The sequence below is a fragment of the Zosterops lateralis genome, assembly GCF_965231275.1.
Source record: "Zosterops lateralis genome assembly, chromosome: 1".
In the NCBI taxonomy this organism is placed as follows: domain Eukaryota; kingdom Metazoa; phylum Chordata; class Aves; order Passeriformes; family Zosteropidae; genus Zosterops; species Zosterops lateralis.
The window spans coordinates 98,180,887-98,207,431 of NC_139762.1; the positions used below are offsets into that span (position 1 = coordinate 98,180,887).

General features: G+C 35.2%; 1 long non-coding RNA gene across 3 annotated transcripts in view; it reads right to left on the reverse strand.

Moving 5' to 3' along the window:
• Nucleotides 1–634: 634 nt before the first annotated feature.
• LOC310907521 overlaps nucleotides 635–26,545 on the reverse strand; it is a 97,138-nt gene continuing 71,227 nt past the window's right edge. For all 3 annotated transcript variants that reach the window (XR_014589634.1, XR_014589635.1, XR_014589636.1), the window contains one exon: nucleotides 635–5,882. This is a non-coding gene — a long non-coding RNA (uncharacterized lncRNA). The remainder of the gene's footprint in view (nucleotides 5,883–26,545) is intronic.

A 26,545-nucleotide genomic window follows, 5' to 3' on the forward strand; every position in this document is an offset into this window, starting at 1 on the left:
CTAATGACTTCAGAAAAATATTTTCAGAGTTCATTTCTAAACATTTTGGGAAATCAAATTGTTGTACATAATTTGCCATAAATACTAATGATGAAGGAATTAATTAAACATTATGTCTGGATTAGATATTTCTAATCTACCTTCATGTATGTACGTAAGCAAATATATTTCCTGTGCTATGGGTCTCTTTATACTATGCACAAAAGCAGTGCTTCATATTTTTAAAATTTGAACAAATGGTCTCTAGTATTTTTTCAGTTCAATCATTTAATGAAATCTTTATTGACACTTCCTTATAATTTCCTTATTAAAAAATTACTTCCTGAGTCACAAGCCATTCTGATTGTCTCTTTAAAGATATGATTTAAAGATTTTTCTTTCTGTTCTCTAGACATAGCAGAATGCACCACCAAGCAAAATTTTGTCTTTTTTTAGTATGCTGCTCTTCCTGCATCAGAAACATGCACATATGCCCAGATGTGAAATACTTCTTCCACTGCTCTGAAAACTGCAGTCTGGTTTATGCTAAAAGCTGTTCAAGGTGAAAGTAACTTTTTTTGCCATTTTCACACATCAGAATATCATATGTAAATGCAGAGCCCTGCGCAGATTCCTACAGATGAATGAGAAAAAGAAAAGTATTTAAGACCAGTAAGTAATTGTGACTGCCTTTCCAACACAGTAGCTGCTTACTGTGGAAGATCAACAGCAGCAACACTTTCCCACAGGATATCCCAACCTACAAGATGTAGACCTGAAGATAGGTTATCTGAATGTCATGAGAGAGAGAACCAAAAGCAGCTTTTGAAAACAAGATGCTGAAATAAATGAACTCAGATTTTTTTTTAGCAGAAAACTCTAAAAGATGCACAAAGGGCAACTGGCAGCTGGAAAAAGCTCTCACATGTTAGGTTCATACAGAGACTGAAGTATATCTTTAATGCAACCTCTTGCCATCCACAGTAAATATAAGTTGAACAAGTGTCATGCTTGACCTTGTTTCTGTCCACACCAGATGGGATCCCTGATCTTACTGGTCTGTTTACATGTGATCACTGGATATTGCATGAATATCTTATCTAGGAAACAGTCTTCTTATGAGGGTATAAATTTCAGTAAAATCTGTCCTGCGTTCATAACTGCTAGACAGCAAGTTGACAATTTCTTATATTTGTGCAAGCAGCAAAAATTTCAGATTAATTAATGTGAAGATCCCTCTACATTCCCTACAGAGTACACAAAATCATGTACTTTTATCACTCTAGAAAACTGTTACTAATTTTTCCTTGCAGATAATTTTTGCTATCTTCAAAAAGACTTTAAGCCATTCAAGATGTATCTTTTCCAAACAGAATTTTATTTTAGTATATTGTTGCAATGTTACTGTAACAATAGAAATTTTTTTACTTATGCATTCTGAAATCTTGTCTGAACTACTGTCTTTCTGAGAACAATCTGAGGACAAAGAGATAAAAGATAATAACCATCGCAACTTAATTACTTTTTTTGTAAAGGTGGAACATATGTCAAATTTAAGTAAAGCTGAGGGACAATAAGTAGTTAAACTGCTTGAAGACATTTTTTCTAGAGCCTATGTCTTTTTCAGATAAACATATAAAGTCATCATTTTTCTTACAAAGGGAGTAAACATGACTAGGGAATCAGATTAAATTAATCAGTTTCCAGCCTTTTAAAAGAACACATAATCAGTCCTGTAATATCCTCTTTACTTTGTTTTTCAGTGTATACAGGCATAAACTTACATTCTCAGTGGTTGTAAGGCATTTAATATCCAATAATTTCAGTAAGAGTTATCTTCCTAAATATTTATTGAGGCTCTGAACAACATCTAATCAGATTTCTGTCTCCAACTGTTTTTCAATGGGTCTTTAAGTGATAAATCACATAAAACTTCTGTTCTGTAAAAGTCAAGATGCTATACACAATCAACCTTTAATTTGATTCAAAAAAAAAGTGGCCTTAGAAATTTGGCCACACAGTCCTCTGTAACATCTAAATTTAGCTTTGCCATTGTACATAAATTATTTGTGCAACTGTTGATTTAGTTTTGTGCTCTAGTTTCTGTCATCTATTACATTTTAGGGGAGAAAAAGTACAATAGATTTTTTTAAAGAGGATTCTGAGACTTTGTACACCTTATTTATTTTTTCCTAAGTGAAATACTTCACCCTAGGCTACATTTTCTTTAATTTCAGAATAATTTTTAAGGACAATTACCATCCCCAAATGGAATTTCTTTTCTTACTCTAATTTTGCAGGGAGGCTTGGATAATTAAAACTAGCTGTAAACAAGTAAGCTGGGCTGTGTGTGAACATAATTTATGTCTGTCAAAGAAACTATCTTTGCTCTATCACAAACATCCAAATAAGTGAGACTGCCAAACCCAAATCCAGAGGAAGTCTGAGGACCTGTAAAGCATTGGCAAACTGATATGCAATTCTTGCTGGTCCAATATGGTAGTCCTTAGAACTTAATATCTTCTAAGAAAGCAATCACAGATTATTTTCTCATTCTGGAGTGGACTGTCTGTAGCAGTCCTCCATGTATCATTGCTCATTGTTAGTTTTAATATTATATTACCAAGAATAAGTTTTTAATGTCTGAGTGATAGGGTCATCAGTTAATCAGCTTCCAACAATGGGAAGAACATTTGTGATTTTAGTGTTAAAGTTTGAAGTTGTAAGTCATCATGGTGACAATGTAGTAATGCAATTAAAAAAGGCGTAATTTTATCCCTTTATATTTTAAATTTCTCAATTTAAAATTATCCCTATAACCACTGGGACTGATGTGTTTCATTTTCAAGTTTTGAATTATTTAAAAATAAGTTCAAATTGAAGTATCATTGAACCGTGCCCTTGTGCATCTTGGTACCATCAGATTTGTCAAATCTGTGCCATCCAGAGTTTTTCAAACAAATCTGTATTTTGAGTGTATTCTAAAGTCAGCTAATATTCTTACAATTACACCTGGGGGTAGAAATGTGTGATAGGCACACCATATATGCATAGATATTACTTTAGTTGTATATTTGCATGTTTCTTTTTGTATAGATTAAAAAAAAAAATAAAAATAAAAATCACTTCCAAAGCAAAAATTTCCCCCAGTATATCCTTTCTTACTCTGTCTTGCCTCCCTTGCTTCCACTGCCTGGTACTAAGTGAGTCTATCAAGGTCCCTTTGGTATCCATAAGTTCGAGTTTGATTGCATAGAAGCACTTGCTCCTTTTCTGTGCTGAATCAGGTCAACTGCAGAACAGCAGCAGAGGGATTGTGTGATTGACAAGTCTGCCTTTGGGATACCAGCGGACATGAAACTACACTGGTAGCAGAGGCTCCAATTAATTTCATAGAGAAACAGCACAAGAAGTGGAGCTTCACAGTTTTATTTTTTTTTTTACATGAATCTTAAGAAATAACTAATAAATGCGTTCAACTCAGAAACAATCTTTGGAAATCAGTCTGACACAAATTATCTGTGAGAAATTTTGATCAGGAAAGAATTTTGCTTCAAGCTCACTCCTACAGCAGTTATCCCTGGTGGTTCATTTATAATGGTCTTAAAGCAAATGCTCAGAAAAGGTTAAAACACTGACTGGGGTTGCAGAAAAGTTGAAGCCATTTAGGCACTTAGAGAGCAAGTTTGTTATTTACTTTGATAGGTGAAAAAGGGCCAAACTGCATTAAACCAATCCCAAGTGCATTATATAAACATTTCCATTTATAATCTGAGTCATCTACTGGCTCAGTAATTCTAATATCAAGGATGTGGTAAGCTTAAAAGTAGCTTTACAGTACCGAGTTGTAGCAAAGGGAAGCACATGCTAATTTTAATTTGTGCACTAGATTGTAGTCTAGTCAGACATACTCAATATAGAGTACACATCTTAGTGATGAAGGTCAATATTGTTTTAAATTCAACATGCAATTATGATTTTTATTTTACCTGAAATTTATTTCAAATTCTGGTTGGAGCTTTTTTTTTGTCATTTGCTTTCAATTATGTTTAAAAATGGTCTGAGAAAGATTTTCACCTATGATGCATTTGTTAGCACATAAAAAATATCTTTGTTAGGTGTACCTCAGGCTTGAATGTTTTCAGTTTATTAACGTGGAAATAATAAACTTTTCAAAAACTTTGTGCATTCTTAGTGAGTTCTTTACAGCACTGTGGCTTTTTGTCCTATGCCATTGGGAGTGAATGCTGACGGCAGACTGAATGAAAATTGTTTTGACACCTTTGCTGAAAAAATTTTAAGATCCTTTTAGTCAGCTGCAATTATACTGTTGGGTAAGGAATTCAAAACCAATGGTCTCATTAGTAAGTGTTTCAGTAAAAACTGCCATCCATTGTGACAAGATATATTACATGTTATAAATTCTCTTACAGTCAATGATAGCTTTTGTATATATAAAAATATTTTTTCTCCATGCATGCCAAAAATCTCTCACATTTTAGCTTGGATCATCACAAATTAAATTAGCAATTAGTCTAATTTTCAGAGATAATCTTTTTCATATTATTGCATTGACAATGTGATTTCTGAAGGATGGAGTAAACTTAGTGACATGAATACCAAGTACAACTGCTCATGCATTCCATATCTCTGCAGAACAAGTATACCAATTGCAAAACAATTTATTTTATCTTGCCCCAATTACTTTTACATCCCCACTTTCGGCAGTATGAGTTGGCTTATGCTGACCCATCTGTTACCTGATCCACCTAGCCTCACAATCTCCCAAGAGTGATTTGCTTGAAATAGTTTGATCTTATGTGGATAATGTATCTTTGTAAACTAATTGCAAGAGACAATAAAGAAATTTTTAACAACATATGGACTTAACATAGAGAGGTTTCTACCCTTTTTTGAATGTTACTTTCAGAAACAACAGCATATGTCAGAAAAAAAGTGCAGTAATCTGCATTTTTAGGTCCTCACCATAGAAAATATGGAAAATGCTGAACACTGTGAACTAAGAAGAACACTTTGGGGTTTTTTAAAAATATGAGTATTTAGCATGCTACAAAAAATCACTCAACACCTGGTGAGGATGGCTCTTATGAGCTATTAAATGAATAACATTCTCCAAACTTCTTCATCTTAAATCTGTGTGTGACTCAAAGCAAATGTTATATTGCTGCACTTAGTCCTATTACAGTATGATTACTTGGAAATCTGCATTTGGAAACATTTGCCAATAGAAAATAAAAGATTGCAAATAGCATGAAACATGCTCATTTGCCTTGAATACACTACAAATATCTGACATAGGTTGCACTAAGTGCAGCAGTCTATTATAACCTGCACATTGTATGCATATGCATCTTATTCCTTGATCACTCATTTTTTCAGCTGAATGAATGCACCTTCCAGAGAGAAACTGTGGTGCCAAGGCTGTCTCAAAGTGAATGCACGGTAAAATCTGATTAAAGAAGTATCTTACTCCCTGAAGAGTCTTGATGCCCCATGTGTACTGATAGCCTTAGGTAAAGAAAACTCGTCATCCCACCTCCTTTCATCTAAAGATGAATTCCTAAAGGCCCTAGCACACAACATGTAGCTGTGTAATGGTTTAATCTATTGCTGATCATTGATAGTAGGCAAATGAGTTTCAGAAGTTGCTGGTGACATCCCCATAAAAGCTTCATGGGCCACATTTTACCTGGCCTTGCCTGCTGCCCTCTGTCTGCTGACCATCCTGTGCTGTGCCAGAACTTCCACGACCTAGATACATTGCCACTGTAGACCACAGATAGACAGCCTGGATAGAGACTGCATGGATGCTTCATGTAATCATTTCTGAAGTATCTTGTCAATCCTGAGCAGAACTCCCAGAAGCTGAAGGAAGCCTGACTCTGAAGAAGCAACAGATAAGAAATGTTAGCAAGGGATGTGTTTTCAATTTACAGAAGTTTTCTTAAGAAAATTGCAAAGGTAACAGTCCATAATTGCATCTTTAGTATTGAGTTTAAGCCTAATTTCTTAGAAGTACTCTCCTACCCATCTGGTCAGATGTTTCTAATAAGTGGGAGCTGAAGTGACGTCATGACAAAGACTGAGGAAGATCTATTAACAGACTAAGAAAACAAAGATTGTCAGACAAACTGTAGAAAGAATATGTACTTCTGATGACCAAAACCAGGAGCAGGGGCAGTAGGTAGAATGTTATTATGACACGTAGCAGAAGTTACCTGAGCTCATATCTATTTTTTCTAGTGAAAGCCACTAGCACAGTTGAAGATGGTGTTTATAGTCTTGAAGTGTCTGGATGCATAGAGACACATTGGGTATGTATGTAACAATCACAAGTGAGAGTTATGGATAGTAAATGTAACTACTGATGAATAGAATACATCAATGCATATTTGAAAAGCCCAGTGTGAATTAGCTTAAGGGCTACTCCCTATGAAAAGGGAGTAGCCCATGGCCTTTATATTTGAAGCAAAGCAAGCACAGTTCCTATGCCAAACTAAGCCTCCAGTCTGTTTGGAATCCACACAGCTGCTGCTATTGCTTGTTAAAAACTTCATAGAGCGTGCTTGGGTTGGCAATCTTTTCCTTGCTTAGGACAGCATCTCAATTCTGAAACTGGTATGTATTGAACTTGATGAAAAGAGTTAAGATGATAATACTTCTTCCACAAGGGGCATTTTATTGCACATATAATTTAAAGATTTCCTGATCAAATCTGCTTAGATATGTTACTTTGCTTTCAATTTCCTCTTTAGTTCTAAGAGGTACATTACAAGCTTATATGTCGATACATGGCCTGGATACATAATAAGTTTCCCTCAGCAACATTAATGATATGTATTTTTCTTCCACAGTCAGCATACAAATCACAAATTTATTCAGCTTTTGGTGAAGCCTTTCAGCTGCTGAATTCCTTCTACCTTCTTGTTCTCATTTGAAGTCTGTTGATCATAACCACCATAAGAATATGTCTGCTGAATGTGAATAAGTCTGTTAGTCTAGTCCTGGATAAGGAGCCTCATAGTCTTCCAGTATAGATTTCCCAGTTAATTTGTGATATATAATAAACACCTTAGGCAACTTTGTCATCCATCAACTTCTCTTCTTCTGTGATGAAGATTCCATCCTCATTGCAGTGTTTTAACTGACATACTGACATCATTGATTCTATCCATGAAGATACCATTATTTATTTTTTTTTTTATTCAAGATCTTGCATTTCAGTTTGGCCCTGTCTTGCTGTCTTGAAGACTTAGAATATGGTTGTACTGGCTGAGCCACTTCAGTCCTTTTTTTTTCTTTTTTTTAATTTTTTTTAATGTAGTCAGTATGCAGTAATGGAACAAATGTTATTGAATCTTTAATATTTCACTCTTGTTCTGATTTTATACAATATGTAGAACTGGAATATGGCTAGATCATGGGAGGTCCCAGAAGGACATTACAGAAAACCCACATCCCTTGAAAATCCTGTTCTCGGAAAAGGAGAATTCTCCAGACAAAATAACTCTCTGTCTTGCCAGGAAAGAAGAGAGCTTTGTTCTATGCCAGGAGAATGAGTTGTCCTTGATAAACTTTCTCTTATATTACCTATGCATAAATAATAACCTGCTTTGATTTTTATTTTATTTCTTTTGTCAGACAACCTATGGGATTTGTGTGTGAAAATCTGGTAATAATATCTTCAATGCTGATGTGTCATTCTGATTAATTTCTATTCTCTTGCACACAAAGACTAACTTAATGTTTTCAGTTTAGGGAATGGCTTTCCCCTCCTACATCCTGTCCTCATGTAGCTTGTAGGAATTGGATGGGTTCATATTTGTTACATCATGTTTGCTATTTCCAGAATTGAGATGTGTTTTAATTTCCTGGCAGGCCCTTTTATGGGAATTTTCATAACTTAAAATCTAATGTATCACTTTCTTCTTCTTCCTGTATGGCCACAAAACAAAGCAAAATGATCTGTATTTTAATAAGTCTATTTCCCCATTTCCTTTTGAAATTCTAGAATGATGAAGAATTTTGCTGTTCTAATATTTAAGCTTTTTTTTTTCTTTTTTCTTACACAAATCCCAATTGTTTTTCATATGATGAAAGCTATGAAATTCAGCGTTGTAATTCAGCTTAGAACTGTTGATTTATCTTAAAGCTGTTGTCAGCCTTAGATCCATTTTTTTCCTGTCTTGTTTATTTAAATATTTAAAATATACTGGATATTTAATTTTAATTTATGATATATCAGATATTTAATGAGAAGATCCATCTTGGAAAATTTGAGAATGAGTATTGAGAAATTAATAGTACTGGGTAAATATTCCAAGAACACCTCTGTTTTTCTAATTTATATATTTTATATTCTATTTTATATTCTCCTATTTTATATTCTGAGAATGGTCCCATACATCATAGAATATCCCTTTGGCCAGTGTAGATCATCTGGTCCTGGCTGTGTCTGCTCTCAACATTTTGCATCCCACCAGCCTTCTTGTTTAGTTTAGACACAACTTAGCAATCACTAAAATATCATTGTGTTATCAGAATTATTCTCATACCAGATCTGGAACACATGACTGTAAGAGGTCCTAGAAGAAAAATCAACTCTATCCCAGCTGAAACCAGGACACAGAATAATGCTGTGAAGTTTGGTTTTGGTACTTTTATGCATTCTGAATTAGATCTTTCATTAACTGGGCTAGTAAATAAATAAATAAATAAATAAATTTCTTCACCTTGGAGAAGATTGCTAAATATAAAGCCATGAGATTCTAAAATACAAATACTACCATTAGATTGTCTGTTTCTTTAGTGTATTTGTTAAGAAATTTTGATTTCATCCTCTTTCACAGGTCAAAACAACATGTTCCTGGAAGTTAGGCATGTGTTTGGTTTAATGTAAATAGTGTTTGATTAAGTATCATTCAGGAAGTAGCATGTTCCAGTGATACCCTCTTCTTTTGGTCATTAACTCTTATTAATTCTGTATGTCTTTTTTTTGTTTGCAACCATTTTGCATGTGAAAAAGCCTAAAACATGGATTAAATCCAGATCAAGGAGTAGTTTCCACCTTTTCTCTGCAGCTTTATACACGTCACCTTTGAAAAAAAGAAAAGAAAATTTTACAAAGTACGTGTTTCTACCTTTTACATTAAGGCTACAGTTGTTAAGGGATAATGTATTTAAGCTGAAAAGTCCTAATAACACAGACTTATAATGAAAAGCTTGTCAAGTGTTTAATAGTGATACTAAGCGATTATTATGACACTGCAAATTGTGATCAAATCCAATTACAGATATTTTTCCTAGGTCATATACCTCCAAACTACTAAATTGTTAAATTGCTAGCCATTAAGCTCAATCTCATTCCTGTTTCTTTGCACAGAGATGAAAAACTGATCATTTTGATGAGCAACTCAATGTCAGAAACACCATCAAAGTTCATCTGCACCAGCAATCTGCTTTCCTAGGGGCACCTTTTGGGTTTAAACAGCAGTTATGATGACAATAATGATTCCAGTGTACCTCTGATTCAAAGATTACAAAAACACTTGTGTTACAGGTAGTTAACCCGTACTTACTATTTGCTTCACATTCCCTGTTAAATATTATGAGTAGACATATTCAGCCAGAGGCGCAGTAAAAGAAAAATGTGTTGCATCAGTTCTTGCAGAGGACCAGGTTGGGTAAGCATGCCTTAAAACTCTGGATACTGTTTCTTCTGTGTAGCTAGATTCTCAGCAGCTACTGAAGTCAGGAGACAATGAAGGCTTGAAGGAAGAAAAGGAAAGCCCTTGCACTTGAAGATAGTATTCCTAAGGCTGGAATTAACCTAGGGTGGGGAATGGGTGATGTCTAGCATGCACTCAAATTGCTGAAGATTCCACTTTAACATTTGTGATCTACAAATAGAGCTGTCTATGATCAAAACTTACTGTTTAAAAGGGGGGAAATGTAATTTTTGAAAGCTAATTTGAGAGGTCTGATGTAGTGAAGATTTAGGACTTGGTCTGATGAGAATTAAATTTTTGACCAGGGCAACTGTAGAAATTGATGCTTTAAAACCTGTGTTCACAGTTCGGTTAGATCAGTGAAGAAAACAGAGGTAATATACCAGAACTTGATACTATTCAGAGGGCAAGCACCTTCTAAACCCCTCTAGAGAATCAAAGACTTTCCTCTACCTGTTCTAGGAAGTTTAGGGTGGAGCCAACCCACTTACTGACTGAATTGTTACTGTTGGGTTCCAGCCACCAGAGAATCATTAAAATGTGCAGTGGAGCATCATAATGCCAGAGCCAGAGAATTCTATAAATCTGTGACATAACAGAGAACACAGGACTGAAGGGAATTCATTGTGCTCCTTATACAGACTTAGACTTCAGTAGAGTAGAATGAGTCCTTATCAAAATGGAGATCTAATTCTAGTATGGAAATTCTGGAGCCTTCCTATGAGGCTACAGGTTTCTTAGGACCAATACTCATATAGAGATACATACTTTATCTATATCATATATATTTCCTTATGTATATGATATCTATACACACACATATGCACATGCATCAATACCAACAAACTAATCTGATAATAATATACACATAATGCAAATATATATTCATGTACATTTTATACTATGAGAAATGGCTGTATTGGCTAAAATGCCTCTTTGGAGCGATGTTTTATGGAATGGGTATGTTGCTACATAAAACTTTGACTAGGATAATTATAATGCATTTCAATATCAAGGCAAGGCATAAATCAACACACTTTACAGTTTTGCTTTTAAAAAATCATCTGAAAACCCTCATGTGTTCAGCTGGCTTTTAAGATATATGAATGTGTTTAAAAAGCTGTGTTTCATTATTGAAAATGTTGTTGGTAATTCATGGGCCTTAGCAGAGCACACATATTCATCCTGGCAACCTAAGTATTCTCACTATTTCTTGTCACCTAAGAAAGAATATAAATTAAACAAAATGTACAGGTGACAAAATATGAGCATGGGGGACTCTGCAGATTTTTTTAATATTTCATGAATGTTTCAGTGTTTCTGCAATCTCCAGATAAGTTAAGTGTCAAAATTAAATTACTCCACTGAGTTATACTGTGAAAAAACGTTGAGAAAAAAAGTGTGACACACTGATCTTATCATATTTATTTGGGGAATGCCTGGATTCTCCATTTTGAACATCCAGTTGAGGGTTGGGTCAGTGGAGTACCTCCAAATGCAAATGAAGGGCAGATTTGGGACCCCTTGATAAAACTGAATTGCCACAAATCTATGGGTGCTGATGAGGTACATCCCAGGGTTCTGAGTGAGATGGCTGATGTTGCCCTGGTAGACTTGTATTTGAAAAGTCAGGTCAGTCAAGGGAAGTCCCCAGTGACTGGAAAAAGGGAAACATGACTCTGATTTTTAAAAAGGAAATAAAGGAATCCCCAGGGAATTGCAGACCAGTGAGTCTCACCTCCACGCCTGGGAAAATCATGGAGTAGATCTTCATAGAAACACCATTGTGGCATATACAAGACAAGAGGGTGATCTTTCACAACCAGCATGGCTTTACCAAGGAAAAGTCATGTGCAGCCAATCTGGTGGCCTTCTATGAAAGAGTGATTGCCATGGTCTATAAGAGATGATTGGCTGATGTAATCTACCAAGACTTCTGTGCTACCTTTAACATAGCCCCAAAAATCTTCCTTATCTCTAGACTGGAGAGAACTGTATTTGAAGGGTGGACTATTCAGTGGATAAGTGTTGTAGTTCTCAGGGGAATGGTTTTTCCCCCTGGGTCCCATACAGTCTGACCCTTCCTTCCCTTCTTGACCTCAATGGCTGAGGACCAGCTTTTTCCTGTGCAGTAGACTACATAATGCCCTGTTCTTCCTTGTTCTCCCTCTTTCCTTTTGGATCCCTTCGGGAATAAACGCCTTGGAATATTCCAGGGAAGAGCCTCTTTTGATATCTTTTGTCTTGTCCCTAGTATATTTCTTCCAAAGCCTCTCAAGGACTGAGCTTGCCAAAGACCCCCAGGAGGCGGGCGGAGGTAAATAGATAAGGAGATGGATGGATGGATGGATGGATGGATGGATGAATGGATGGATGGATGGACGGACACAGAGGGAGAGTTGTAGTCAATGGCTCAGTGCCCAGGAGGAGGCCTGGGATGAATGGTGTCCCTCAGGGCTCTGTCTTGGGACTGGTGCTCTTTAATATCTTCATCAATGACACAGAGTGGGATCAATTGCTCTCTCAGCAAGTTTGAGGATGGCACCAGGCTGAGCTTTGCATTTGACACAGCAAGATGGGATGTCATCCAGCGTGACCTGGACAAGCTTGAGAAGTAGGTCCATGAGAACTTAATGAGGTTTAACAAGTCCAAGTTCACCTGGGGGAGGCTGATGCCTTTCCCTGGGTCCTAAAGATTAAGAGCCAGACACAGTTAAGAGATAAAGGGTTTTTACCTCAGTATTTAATAAGTATTTTTTTGATACACCACTTCGCCAAGGCGGAATACACCGAAATGCACACACCCAATAGATCACATATACAATTTCATGGACCTTACAAATGAGCATATCTAAAAAAGATGTCCCAATGAGAGGCTTAAATGAATAGCATGATATTCTCCCATCCTGAAGAATTCTCCCTTGGATGGGCCTAATCTTAATTTGCAGGATGGACTCTAAAGAGGACCTTGGTCCTTTCTCAAGATAGCATAGGGCTTTCTGACCTCCAATTATGAGGCCTCTAGAATGTTTAGTCTTCTGGCCTAACAGAATATCATATAATAATATGCAAAATTATCAGACTTAAGGAATTCAGGTATGCATTTTAAGAGCACTGAGGATATCTAAAAGGTATATAAAAGGTATATAAAAGATATATAAAAGGGTATAAAAGAAAAGGCAAAAATAATCATCATGGCATCCCCAAAAATCATCATCAGGGCAACCCCCCAGACATGAGTACAGACTGGGAATGGAACCCACTGAGCCTTGAGAGGAGCTCTGCAGAGAAAGACTTGGGGGCTCTTATCGATAAAAATCTGGATATGAGCCAACAGTGTGGCTCACAGTCCAGAAAGCAAACTGAATCCTGGGCTGCATCAAGAGAGGAGTGGCCAACAGGTCAAAGGACTAATGATCCATTTCAATTCAGGTAGTTTAAAATGAAAGAAACACTGTCTATATAAGGTTTTTCATTAACATGACTGTTTTGTTAATCATAACCAGCTCCATAATCTTGATTACAGGAAAAGGTATACATTTATATTGATCTATGTCTCACAAATATTTCTGAAAGTATTGTTGTTAATTTTCATAACAAATTTTGGCTGACTTGTTGAGGAAAACCTTTCCTTTTCCTTCAAAGCTAGGCTTTTAATCCCCCAAATACTATCTAAGATAATGATGGCAAAGCACCTTTTTTTTAATTTCTCAAGCAGCTCGCCTACTTATCCCAGCATCAGACAAAAAGGACATGCCAGATTCAGATAATCAAAAACTCACAGAGTGGTTGAGATTGGAAGATCACCTCATCCAACCTCCCTGTTCAGTCAGGGACATCCAGACCAGGTATCCTGGACTATATGCAGAAGACTTTGGATTATATCTCCAAGGATGGAGACTTGTCCTGGGTACAGAGAAAAAAGAGGAGTGGAGTATCTAGCAGAGTTTAATGCCATACTCCTAATTTTTTTGTATTTTGTATTAATAATGTTGCTTTTACTGTTCATTTTTCTTATTTCATTGCTGTTTCTATTTCGTTGGTTGGTTTTCCTGTAATCAAGTAAATAGTTCTTATCTCAAGTGAAAATCTCTGGTTTTACTCTCCCTCTCACCAGGAGAAAGGATGGGAAGAGAGTAGCTCAAGCATAATTTAATTTTCCAGCTGGGTTTTAAACCAGCAGAAGACTGCACTGGGCAATCTGTGCACAGATAAAAAGTGCTTTCTGCAGTTCAGGAGGAACCTTCCGTGTTTTAGTTTGTGCCAGTCGCCTCTAGGCCTGTCACTGAGCAGCACCAAAAAGAGCCTGGTTCCATCTTCTTTTGTGCCCTCCATTCAGGTATTTATAGACATTGATTAACAAGATCCCTGGGCGCTCTTGTCTCCTGGTTGAGTAGCCCCAGCTCCCTCAGCCTTTCCTCACAAGAAAAATCTTTCAGTCTCTTCATCATCTTTGTAGCTCTTCACTAGACTCTCTCTAGGATGTTCAAACTTCCCTCGTACTGGGGAGCCCAGAACTGGACCCAACAATCAGGTGTGGTCTGACCAGTGCAGAGCAGAGGGGAAGAATCACCTCCCTTGATCTTCTGGAATAGCTTCTCCAGGGAAGCCCAGGAGACCTTTGACATAAGGGCACATTGTTATCTCACGTAAAGATGCATCTGGACTTGTCCTGGAGCATGCCAAGATATAGACCTACACAGACAGATTAGTCTAACTTGAAATATCATTACAATATTTGCATATTTATCAACACAGATATTTGAGAAAGTCTCCTAGAGGAGGTTTTAGTTCTAAATATTAGTTATTAAATGACTGCTGATTGAAACTGAATTTTCAAATATCATTTAACTGATACTGCTTCCTTTCTTTGATTTCTTTGATGTCTGAAGTTATACAAGAATATTATAAAAGGACAGAGAACATCTATTATGTGCAGATAACAGGAAAATTAGTAGAAAAAAACATAGCCTGCAGAGATATCTTTATCTAAATAGTTTCCAAAGATATCTGATTTAAGTCTTTGGGTTTTTTAAATTATGCACAATTTTTTATAATATAAACTAAATGAAGTCATTTAATATAACATAAATTTATTCAGATACAGAGGACTGATTTAGTCATATTATACACTTGGTTTTTTCTTACATATAGAGCTGAGCTTTTGGAAAATGTTGAGACTAATCTAGGAGGTCAGAAATGGCTAAACTGGTAATTGCTTCTACAACCCACACTTAGAGCAGTCAGTAGTCGAGAGCTTGATCTGATCCATGTTGCACAAAAATTGAGACAAAGCCTGCCTCAGACAGACGCAATCTAAATGAAAATGACAGACAACAAGCTGCAAGCACATAGTAAGCATCCAAATGCCTTGGTGTCAGGGTCAGTATTACAGTTCAAAGTCCAATCCAGTTATCAATTATTGTTTGTAGCCACTTTCCAAGCAAGCAGAGTGGAAAATTAATTTATACTTCATTCCTTCCTGCTGTTTATGGATCTACCTCTGATTAAACACAAAGCTGTTTTCAGGCTATCTCTTTTATTATTTTTTAATCTCGTGAATGGGGTTGTTTATATGTAACATGCAATTAGATGTCAGATGGTATTTACAATCAGAGTTGGTTGAACAGATTGCACTTAGAATTTTAGGAAGATGGTAATATAATTTAAGCTTCATATTAGACCTACTTATTGCTTTAACCTGCAGAATATTTGAAAGATAATGAGGAGAATAGAAATAATTTTGATAGAAGTCTGAACATTTTTTTTTCTTTACAATTTGTAGGTATCACCTAGATAAACCAGAGCTAGGAAAGAATTCTCACAAAAACTTATGCAATTGGAAATCCCTGATCACTTTAAAGAATGGTTTATAGTAATAGTTAGCAGAATATAACAAATAAATTAGGTGAATATGAAAAAATAGCTATCTTTAACTCAAATTTTCTTCTTTTCACTTTAGTGAGTTTTCTTACAAACACATTCTTCCAAGTGAACTGTCTTAATCCAAGGCCAAGGATTCTTGAAAAACTTCTAAAGTTTCAAAAATTATTGTGATTTAAATTAAATTTCCCTCTTATTTATTTAAACATTGTTTGTAATTGTTATAACTTTGTTCTGTGAAACAGTTACAGAAGTCACCTCCATTTGGTGGTACTATCCCTTCAGCTCAGAATAGCTATGAAGAGATGTGCAAACGATTAACCACAAGACAAACTTTTCTTTCACCAAACCGATGATTATGATTTAGACAAATTGTTTAGATAAAGTCAGTGCATTAAATAATTTATAAAAACTAAAGCAGTTTTGAAGATAACAAGAGAATTTTGCTTTTCTTTAATACTAATTTTAATATTCAAGTAATTTAATAGTTATTTTAACATTAAAGGGTTTTGAGTTACAGATATCACACATAACTGATTTTTGCTTGACAGTTTAGAGAAAAATACTATTTTTTTGTTTACAAGAAGAGTTAAAAAACTGTAAGATCCATACACTGCATAATGTATCTAGCCCTATCCCCATTGAATTAGGACATCCTAATGTCCTGGGCAGAGCATGAACAGGAACATTTGTACAGTCCGTGAGGGTAGCATATGAAATCTTGTATGACTTCATGCTGTTACCTAAAGCTATTTCTCCTAAGAACAAGTAAAATTGTAAAGCAAGTGTCTCGATATACTTTCCTAGAGCTTTTAAAATGTATGGTTGAAATTTCAAGATGACAATCAGTGTTTGGTGTATCTTTATGTGTTATACTCTATTTTGATTTTGACCAATCAAAGAATATGTTATAGGAGAGCAAAAAAACCTGAAAGTCAGGCATGCATTGCACTTGTTACCAAACCATGTAAAAACATAATCTTCACTTATTTTAAGAAGTTTCAAAGGTGTAAAGTGAAAACAAGACTCCACAATCTTGATCAATCAAGGCTGTCTAGAAATAGTTCTGAATATTAAGTACACATATTGAAAACATTAAGGTTTCTCAATTCAAAACATAAGCTGAAAGTAAAATCCTTTTCATTCTTTAGCAGAATCTGGAGGCAATAAGACAAAATTTCAGAGAAATTGATATGGTTTTGTTTTCATCAAACTAATGAGCTGAAGCTTTTTGCCTCCAGATGCACTCTTCAAGGACGAGAAAAACATTATGATGTCAATTCTAGTCATTTAACAATTTAGTAGTTTGGAGATATAAGATCTGAGAAAAATATCTCTGTCTGGATTCAGTCCAATTTTTTGCAGTGTCACTGCCATAATCACTCGTAAATTAGTAGTGGCAAGAGTTGGTGGCTGCAGGAAACAATATGGAGGTACAGAGTTCTTGCAGACCTGTAGGATGGCCTTTTCCTTAATCCTTTTGCTCTTCAACACAGAATCACAAGAGAAAATTCCTTACATTCTTTAATATATTTATGACCTCAAAATCATCCTGATGAAAAACTATTTTAACACTAATCATTTTTTGAGACAGAAATCAAAATAATTTTAAAGTCTTACTATCTACATTGATAAGGTAATTTTGGCAGCATCACTAAAACCAAAAGAAATTAAAGACCTAATGATCTATGATCTAATGAAGTTCTGTTTTTAACAGAAAACAGTAAAACCCCAAACAAACACAAGCAAGAAAAAAAATAAACCCCCCCACATATATGTTCTATAATGCGATCCTTTGACTTCTAATTTGAAACACAAGTCTTTATATGTAATCTACTTTTCACTTACCATTTATATTTCTGGATTTCATTTTTCACATAGAGCATTTGGAAATGCTATTAGAAACTGATTATAAAGGATAAATACAGAGGATAAAGAATGATTGTCAATGTTTAAAGTAAACAGATACATCCCTTTCCTCTGAGAACTCTGATGCTGCAGTGAATACTGATACATCTTTTGACATTGAAAGTGCTGAGTTAAGTGCAATTTCAGATCAAGACACCAGATTACAGGGTCAAAAGCTATCCACTTGAGCTAAATCTTATGTCATCATACAGAACTGAAAGTCCTTGATACAGAAATTCAGTAACAGAATAAGCAGAGTACTATTGTTCTTTTTCTTTTTAAATTTCCATCTGAGAGAGGTGATAGTTATGATTTAACTTGAGACAAAAGGCAACAGAATAAAACAGGAAAGCCAAGCTGGAACTCTTGTAATGCCTTTAGATCCCAATCCATCCAAATGAGGCTTTCTGAGTGGACACACATGCTGAAAACGAATGTTCCATAAAGCATTCCCAGTGCACCTGAACAGGGTCACAGCCTCAATAGCAAGGATCAGACTGATACACCATCAGACTAGGCACCTCTTCTGTTCCTTGCTATGGAGAAAGAAAGATTTAGTAGCTTGCTCTGAAAGCAGAAAATACTATAAAGAGAATACTCCTACCAGCTCCAACAGAACAATAAGTCCCACTCCCACTCTTTGTAACAACTGTCTGTGAAAATCTCCATGTATCTACCAGCTTGTGGTGTATCTGTTTCTGCAGGATTCTGAAATCTATTTTCTTGGTCAGTACTTTTTTAAAAGAAAAAGTCAGACAAAACCCTAATTTTTTAAATATATCTATGAAAACAATTAGATTCCAAGATGTCTGTTACAATACTTGCTACAGCTTTCTTTGTGAAACTATAAATATTAATCTCCACTGCCCTTTTTGTAACCAAGAGGCTCAAAGATATTGTGCTCCCATTAAGGAGAAATCAGATTTCAGACCAATAAGTGTAGAGAGAGAAGCAACTAAGTGTAGAGAAAGAAAAAACTGCAAGACCAAGAACTGTATCTGTAGCTATGCGACTACTGAAGAATTTCTAATGGAGGTGATGAAATGTATATCCTAGGTAATAAAAGGATATTTTTTCTCTACAAGTAAATCTCAAAAAACAGGCAAGAAAAACCACAGTTAAGAATCTAAACACAAACAGGTCATAAAACCATAACACATAATAATTGCATGTCAGTACATTGCAGCATTTAGTAACACCAAAAGAATTTCTAGAAAAATCTGCACAAGAGTTTCCATCATCCAATCGCCTGGCCAGAAAGACGTGGAAAAAACCACAGCACTCATATTTCACTAGGGCCTCAAAATTCAGATCCTAAAGCCAGAATCACCAGAAACAAACCACATTGACATGTCACTCATCATCTCCAGTATATTCAGTCCTGACTGAAAATGAAGATGATTGAAATATTTTTAAAAGATTTGTCCTTAAGTTACTATGAAACCACAAGGGAGGAATATAATAAAGCTATTCTGGTATAAAACATATGAAAATCCATCTTTAGAGCAGTCTCACAGAACAGGCATCAAAAAGTTTTTTTTGTTAAAAATTATCTGCTAAATATAAAAATAAAAAATAGAATTGATACAATGCAAAATAGTTAAAATTTGAGCACTCTTAAATCACTGAAATCCACGAAGTCTGGCAGCAAATTCTTACAGATGCTGACTCATGAATTTGGCCGCAAACTGGAGACACAGGAAGAAGGAATAGTCGTGTAATTGTGGAAATTTAAAATGGCCACAGATACCAGCATTATTTATTTAGCCTAGATCTAGAATCATTGACTTGTTTGCTAAGTCTACTAGTGAGAATGCTAGCTGACATCCAACACAGTTTCCACCGCTAAATTCTCCTTATTTTTATTAGTTTTCTGATCCTTGTTAGTTGTATCCCCTTTACTACTCACATCCACACTAACATCTTTAGTTTTGCACTTTACATCTTTGATCTATTTGCATTTATGGTTGTTTGCAACTACTCTGATATTTCTGCCCTGAATTTCTTCTGTCTTTTATAGCTTGCAGTGGAGACAACCTAGTAGAGTTTGCCAGATAAAGTTTCATTTCTGTTGTAGAATGCAAGGAGGTTTGCCAGGTGGTTTCTGAAGGTGGAGAGAGTTGCAAGAGACTGAAATAAAAATTTTGCAATGGCTAGAGAAATCAGACCATAGGAGTACTCTTTTTTTGGTGGATTTCTACCTTTTTATATGTGGTTTGCTGTTAAACAAAAAAAAAAACCCAGAAGTTTTAACTGTTTCTAATTAAGCAGGACATTGACAGTCTCTTTCAACACGAAGAGTCTCGGGATATGATGGAGTATCAGATGACAATCAGGAATGTTTCATCTCCCATTAGTGTCTAAACTCAAACCAAACCAGACTACACTGCTTGTGGTAAAACAGATACAGACAAAATTATCTATGGTAAACCAAGCTTCTTCCAGCAGTAACAGATACAGAAATTTATATGTTATGGGTAGAAGGAATAGTTTAGATGTTATTATGACACTTTTTCTAATTCTCAGTTGAAACCTTAGACTTCTGATTTCCATTAGAGTATCAATTTGCTAATTTCGACTGGTTCTCTAACAACAAGTTTACTCCACTCTTCACAGATTTATGCACTATATTCACTAGTACCATCTGTTTGCAAAAACAAACCATAGATTTACCAAACCAATAAGCATTAATATCTAAAATAATTTAATGACTTGGAAAATGTGTTACATCCTAGTAACTTTTATGGTTTTTAAAGTTTTTGTTTTCTGTGATATTTTCTCTGCTTCCAAGGCTTGTGTGGACAGAACTAATCTAGAACTCTCCTGCAGTAGAATTCAAGCCCAATACATGGGAAAGTAGCTGGTGGATTGATCTGGTGCTCTTGACAATCCTGAGAAGACTTCCTAATCTTCTCTCTCAGATTAAATAAAATGATATGCTTAAGTGCCATCAGAACTTGAGTTTTCCTGCACACTTTGACATTAAACTATTTCTCATTGATTATAAAAGACAAAGAATTTTAATACGAAAGTACTGTAATTCTGAGGAAGGAAGGAAGGAAGGAAGGAAGGAAGGAAGGAAGGAAGGAAGGAAGGAAGGAAGGAAGGAAGGAAGGAAGGAAGGAAGGAAGGAAGGAAGGAAGGAAGGAAGGAAGGAAGGAAGGAAGGAAGGAAGGAAGGAAGGAAGGAAGGAAGGAAGGAAGGAAGGAAGGAAGGAAGGAAGGAAGGAAGGAAGGAAGGAAGGAAGGAAGGAAGGAAGAAAGAACTTCTGAAGTTTTATGTTTCAGGATAATAAAAAATAATCTTCTGTCCAGGAGCGCCATAATATATGTCTGTATGATAGAGACAAATTTTACAGATGTCAAGAAAGAGCAGTATTTCCCTCCATTTTGTATTTAAACTATTATCTTCTCTTTCTGACTTGAGTAAGGACAGTCAGGAGAAAGCTGTTAGTGATAACATTTTCAAATTGAACTCAGATTGAACCCTTTTGATAGTAAGGCATTTCCCTTGGTTTGCACAAATGAACCATTCTTGCAGTGGCTTCTCTGAGCTCAAGTCTGGCATTCATTTATTTGCATTTTGGCTAGTGCACAGCTTATTTTCCACCACAGCACTACATTATACTCTGCACACAGAAAAAAACCCCAACAACTTAAGAACATAGCAAAAATCCCCAACCCAGTTGACTTGCAGAGATTTCTTCTACCATACAATTACACTCTTCTGTTTTAAAGCGAATTTATGCTAATAAATTTTCTAGCCTCTAGCTTCTCTTCAGTGAGGTTCACTAAGGTCTAACAGACTTCAATGTAATACTAGTAATTTCCTTAATGCTGTGTATTTTGAATCAAAAAGTTAACTGCTAATGTGATAGAAATATGAGCAAGTTAAAGCTTGCATCTTCAGATTTATTATTACTGTACCATATTATAATACTTTTTTCTCAGAAATTCATAATTTTTCTTCTCTCCACTGATATTTCAAGATATTTGCAAGATAAAGCCAAAAAAATACCCCACCTAAACAAAACCAGTCTGTACTGATTCAGGAAAATATAACCTAACCTATTAAATTGAAGGTTATTTTACTGGCTTTAATTTCTGTCTCTCCACTACCATTTGGTGGTCTATTATTTAACATATTACTTGTATTATACTACTATTAAATGTGTAGGTATAGTTCATGAACATATTTTTTTTGTACATGTACATTCCTTTGTGAGTTTTATTCTTATGCAGATGCTAGTCCTGCAGATAGAACATACCTCCCTGCACATGCAATTTTGATTTATTTGATTACTTTTGTTAGCCTCCAGCTATTCGTATTCCAACTACCTATTAGCTTTCCTTGACTGAGGATATTAAGAAACAAATATGTTTGTATATGATTAGTCTTTCAAAACATAAAATCCATCATAAAACAATATAAAAGGTTTTTTTCTTTTTTTTTTCTGTGATGGAAGAGAGGCTGATTCTTTTAAAATATTTTAGAATGGAAATTCTTTTCAATTAAAATAGAATCCAGACCAAATAATTCAACTACTCTTCATCTTCTTGCTTAGCCCTTAATGTATTCCTCCTGTATTTGTATGATAAAGACCATTTATTGAGCATCACTACCCAAATTATACAGTTTTGATGTTGGATCCTAAGACTGTCATCTAGTAAGTAACAAACAAAGAGTATCTGTGAGCAGCTGACCAATAAATTGGACTTCATCAAAAATTCAATATCATCCAGCAAAGAATTAGAATATTTCTGGCTTCAATTTATGGAAAAGGATTTTCACAGACAGTGTGCCAATCATGCAAAAGGATGGTTGAAAATAACTGTTGGATTGGCATATTAATGATCACAGGAGACCAATGTAAATGTCATGAACTATTGGGAAAGAATAAACTGAACACTACTACGAGTCCTCATGTGTTCCCAGTGTGCACAGATAAAAATTTTATCACAACAAACAGCATGGTAGTTTGCATGAATTATTAAATCATATGCATACAAGAGGGTTTGTAATTAAACAGAAAGACTTACTGAGGATTATAGTATCTGACAATGTCTAGAGCCTGCAAAGTCCAGCTATAAGTCAAGAGACTAGCATATATGATTGCTTTTAATTTGTACGACAATTTGTGAATTATTAATTTATAACATTTTTTGGAAATTGCCAAAGAGGAGATGAATGTACAATTAGTCTTTCAGTATGCATATGTCAAACATTAATAAAAAATATTAAGCACATAGCATTATTTATATGCAATCACTTTTATCTGTCACAATAATAATAACTCCATTACAATAAGATATTTAATGCAGAAATTTAGTTTAAATTGACTATGTTGTCCTTTATGCATTATTATGTATGAGCCCTTCTAATATGCCTTCTGTTTTACAATTTTAGCAACAGAATCACATGTTTTAAACTCTCAAGGGCTTATTTTGTATTTCAGTGATGAACAATTCAGCCTTAAGGTACTTAATTCAGATTATAAGGCCTGTGACATTTAGAATAATACTGGAGGTTCCTTTTCACCCCATTATGTACATAAAGTCTTATAGTATGTTAATGTGTGCAGAAGGTCAGTAGCTCTTCTTTCTTAATGCCCTCTACCCAAAGAGAAAATAAAGAATGCACTTTGTAGAAACAAGTAAAAGCTTTCAATTATGTTTTCCTTTGATAACCTGAAGTACAGCGAGACATCAAATAGCTTCATATTAATTCTCTTCTTCCCATCTCATTTTACCTACTATAATGGATTAAGTTGCATTATTCTTCTCCTCTGGTTTGAGACAATGCTGAAGATGTTAAATACTTGACTGCCGTTGCTTCTTTTTAAAAAAAGGAGCAAGTGCATAGGGGTACAAAAGAAACTAGCCCTGAAATACTCCCAAAGGGGAGAAAGTTTTTCAACTCTTTCTGAAATGCCTAAAACCCAGTACTTATATTATGAAGTACAGTTTCAGCACTCTAGTTTGATGCTAGTCCAAGGTAGTTAGCTTTGTCTGGACTGCAGAATGTCTGTGTCATATTACAGAATCACAGAATCACATATGCAGCAGAACTATGCACATGAAGAATTGAATCATACTAATTTGAGGTAGCTATGAGGCAAGAACAATAGGAAGATCCAGCAAGTTCTCCACTTGTTTCTATTTCTATATAAGAACTTGTTTTTTTCCATGAAAAGTACTGACTAATCTATTTTGTGCATTTTATGCATTAAATTGGTTTGAGAGGTTCTTGAATGATTATTCATTTAATATACCACACAAAATCAATTACTTGCATTATATGTTATCATGTTGCTATGAGAACTTATATTCCATTTTGAAGGCAAATTTTTAAACTTAGCAAAGTGCTTTCCCATGCCAATTGTGCAAGTCTTGTCATGGGTTAACATAGTTTGGTTTTTAGTTAAAGAAGAAACAGTTCCCTTTAACCCTGTAAGGACCTGATAATTTCCTGTGGAATGGACCTATCAGAGGACAATTTCAGATACTGACATACTGTTTAACCACTTAGGAAGCTGGATGTGAACTTTGTGAATACACATATAAAGCTGAGACTCTAAGCACTACAGGCCCTGGGCAAGATATTAACTCCTTCCTTGCACGGATGAAACTTGAGGAGCATTAATCTTTGAGTGAGACAAATGACAGAGTGATTGAAACTTAGAAAGACCCAGCATGAGACTAAAGTCAGTAAGAGACAGAGTAAAAATCCTAATTGAGAGGAGATAGAGAAGATGCCTTGGTTTTTTTAGGCTGAAATTATTTTAGGAGCCATGGTAGTGAACTATAATATGCTGGAATATCCCTTTAAATCATGGAAATATGGATTGGGGAAAATGATTGTTCAGACTGTGGATAAACAAAGGTATTTTTGATGGACTAAGTGAATATTTAATTAGTAGCTGTGATCCTGTGATCCCATGAGATGTTTGAACAGAGAGAGATGAGATAAGAAGCTCTCTGTGCCAGTGAAGAAGTGAGATCTCTGTTCCATAAAATGAAGAATATCATTTACATTTGAACTGTACATTTTTAAAATGATATCTCAGTTGTGTTTATGATCCATATGCGGCCTGGGAAAGCTGCCTATGGGAAGGACTTCACAAAAAGCAGGTTCCCAGGCAGTTGTTTTTGTGACAGTTAAGACCCTGAAGAGAAATGTTCTGTGTTGCCAGTGGGCAAAGTCCATGGCAAACTAAGAGACTTCTCTCTCCAAATGAACTCATGAAAGAGTATTTTACGTATGGTAACTGACTAACAGTTCTGAGTTTTGTCTCTTTATGTTGCTTGTGGGGGGTGAGGGGGAAATATTTTGAAAGTTTCATTTTGATTCTCATTTTCTCTTTTCAGTGTGTGTTAATAACTCTATCTTTGTACCCTTTAAGTTTGACCTTGCTTTGCTTTTTCTCCTAATCCTATCTTACAGTAGCAGGAGAAAGAGTGAATGACTGTTGGACACCCAAACCACTACACAAATGAGTGTGTTGGGATTCTTAGATGGTCTCAATTTTCTTCTACAGTGGTGTACTGTGGCAGACTTCTGCTACAATGTCACCTGTCTCAGCCCTCTCTTTGATCCTGACCATAAGCTCTCAGTTAATACCTCACCCACCCATGTGATGGTCCTTGATTCCACTTGGTCATTGACAAAGAGGGCAATACTCCCTGTCTCTCCTGACTGTCTTAAGGAAATTTTACTTCTAGCTCTGCTGCTTACAGATACTGTAATGAAATTGTTGTTTTGTCTCTCTATACACTAATTTCTCTTTTTTTCTCCTGCTCTGTGATATCTGTTCAGCTCAGACTTTACTCTGAACTGCCTTTTGTTATTCGATTGTGAAGAGCTTAGCATAAGAAAGCTTTAGGTTTTTGGACATCTGAAGTGCACTGAAGTGCACATTTTCTCTCCTGTTCACATCCCCAAAACTTGGTCATGACACTTTACTTAAAAGATAATATGAATAATTTAGAATAATTTTTCTATTTGACAAAAGGCCTCACTTTTGCAATGAGCAAAGGTGATTACTTTTAATTTTTCAGTATTGCATTAAACTATGAGTGGCATTTTTTAATTTTTAATTTTATTTTGTATATTTTACAGCAAACATATACCTGAAGAAGCTATACTTGAAGTCAAGAACAATTATTTATTTTAGTAATAATTTATTAGAGTGCAGGCACCGTTAAAGTGTAATACTATTTCCTTCTGGGAAATAAAACAACTTAACACCCATTTATATTTTCCTTTAAAAACAGAGGTATTTTAAACCCCTGTATTTTGCAATGTTAAGGGGTTAATTGTGCTTGTGAAATTAAAATCAAGTATAATTGAAGAATCGAAGAAGAAATCTTTATCTGTCTGGGTTTATAGGATTTTTTAAAGGAAACAGTTTATGCTCTTGAATAAAATATCTGTCTCACACAGGAAAGAAAAAAAATCTATATGGAAGTTAAAAGATAAATGCTAGATATCTAGGGGGAAAAAAATGCTTAGTTATACAGGCCAATATTTAAAAGTATTATTGTGAGTTTTCTTACTTATATTAATACATTTTTTCCCCACAATTTTAATTTTATAGGAAAATCAGCTTTGTTTTCATTGTTTACCCACTCGTTTGGAATCTCACATTAAAGTAACTCAGACAAAAGCTTTTTGAGTAGTGTCCTTACACTTTGCTAAGCAACATCCACTAGTATCCAAAATAAATACCTGCTGAAATGGAAATTATTCTTGTGCAACTGAAAACTGAGATTACTTCATGCAAGTATTCAACCGTAACATAATCTTAAAAAAAAAAAGATCTTCGGAGAAATCTTGCAAAATAAGTACTCACTTGTTTGTTGGGCATTTGCTCTTCATTAATTTACAGTGCAAGAATTTCTGTGGTCATTTCCATGCTTCAGCACCCATGTATGTATTAGCATAGGAAGGTAAATATTTATGACACTTCAGTGAGTCCTTGAACTTGGGTACTGATTGCTTTTTTCTTTAAAAGAGTGTAAAAAAGT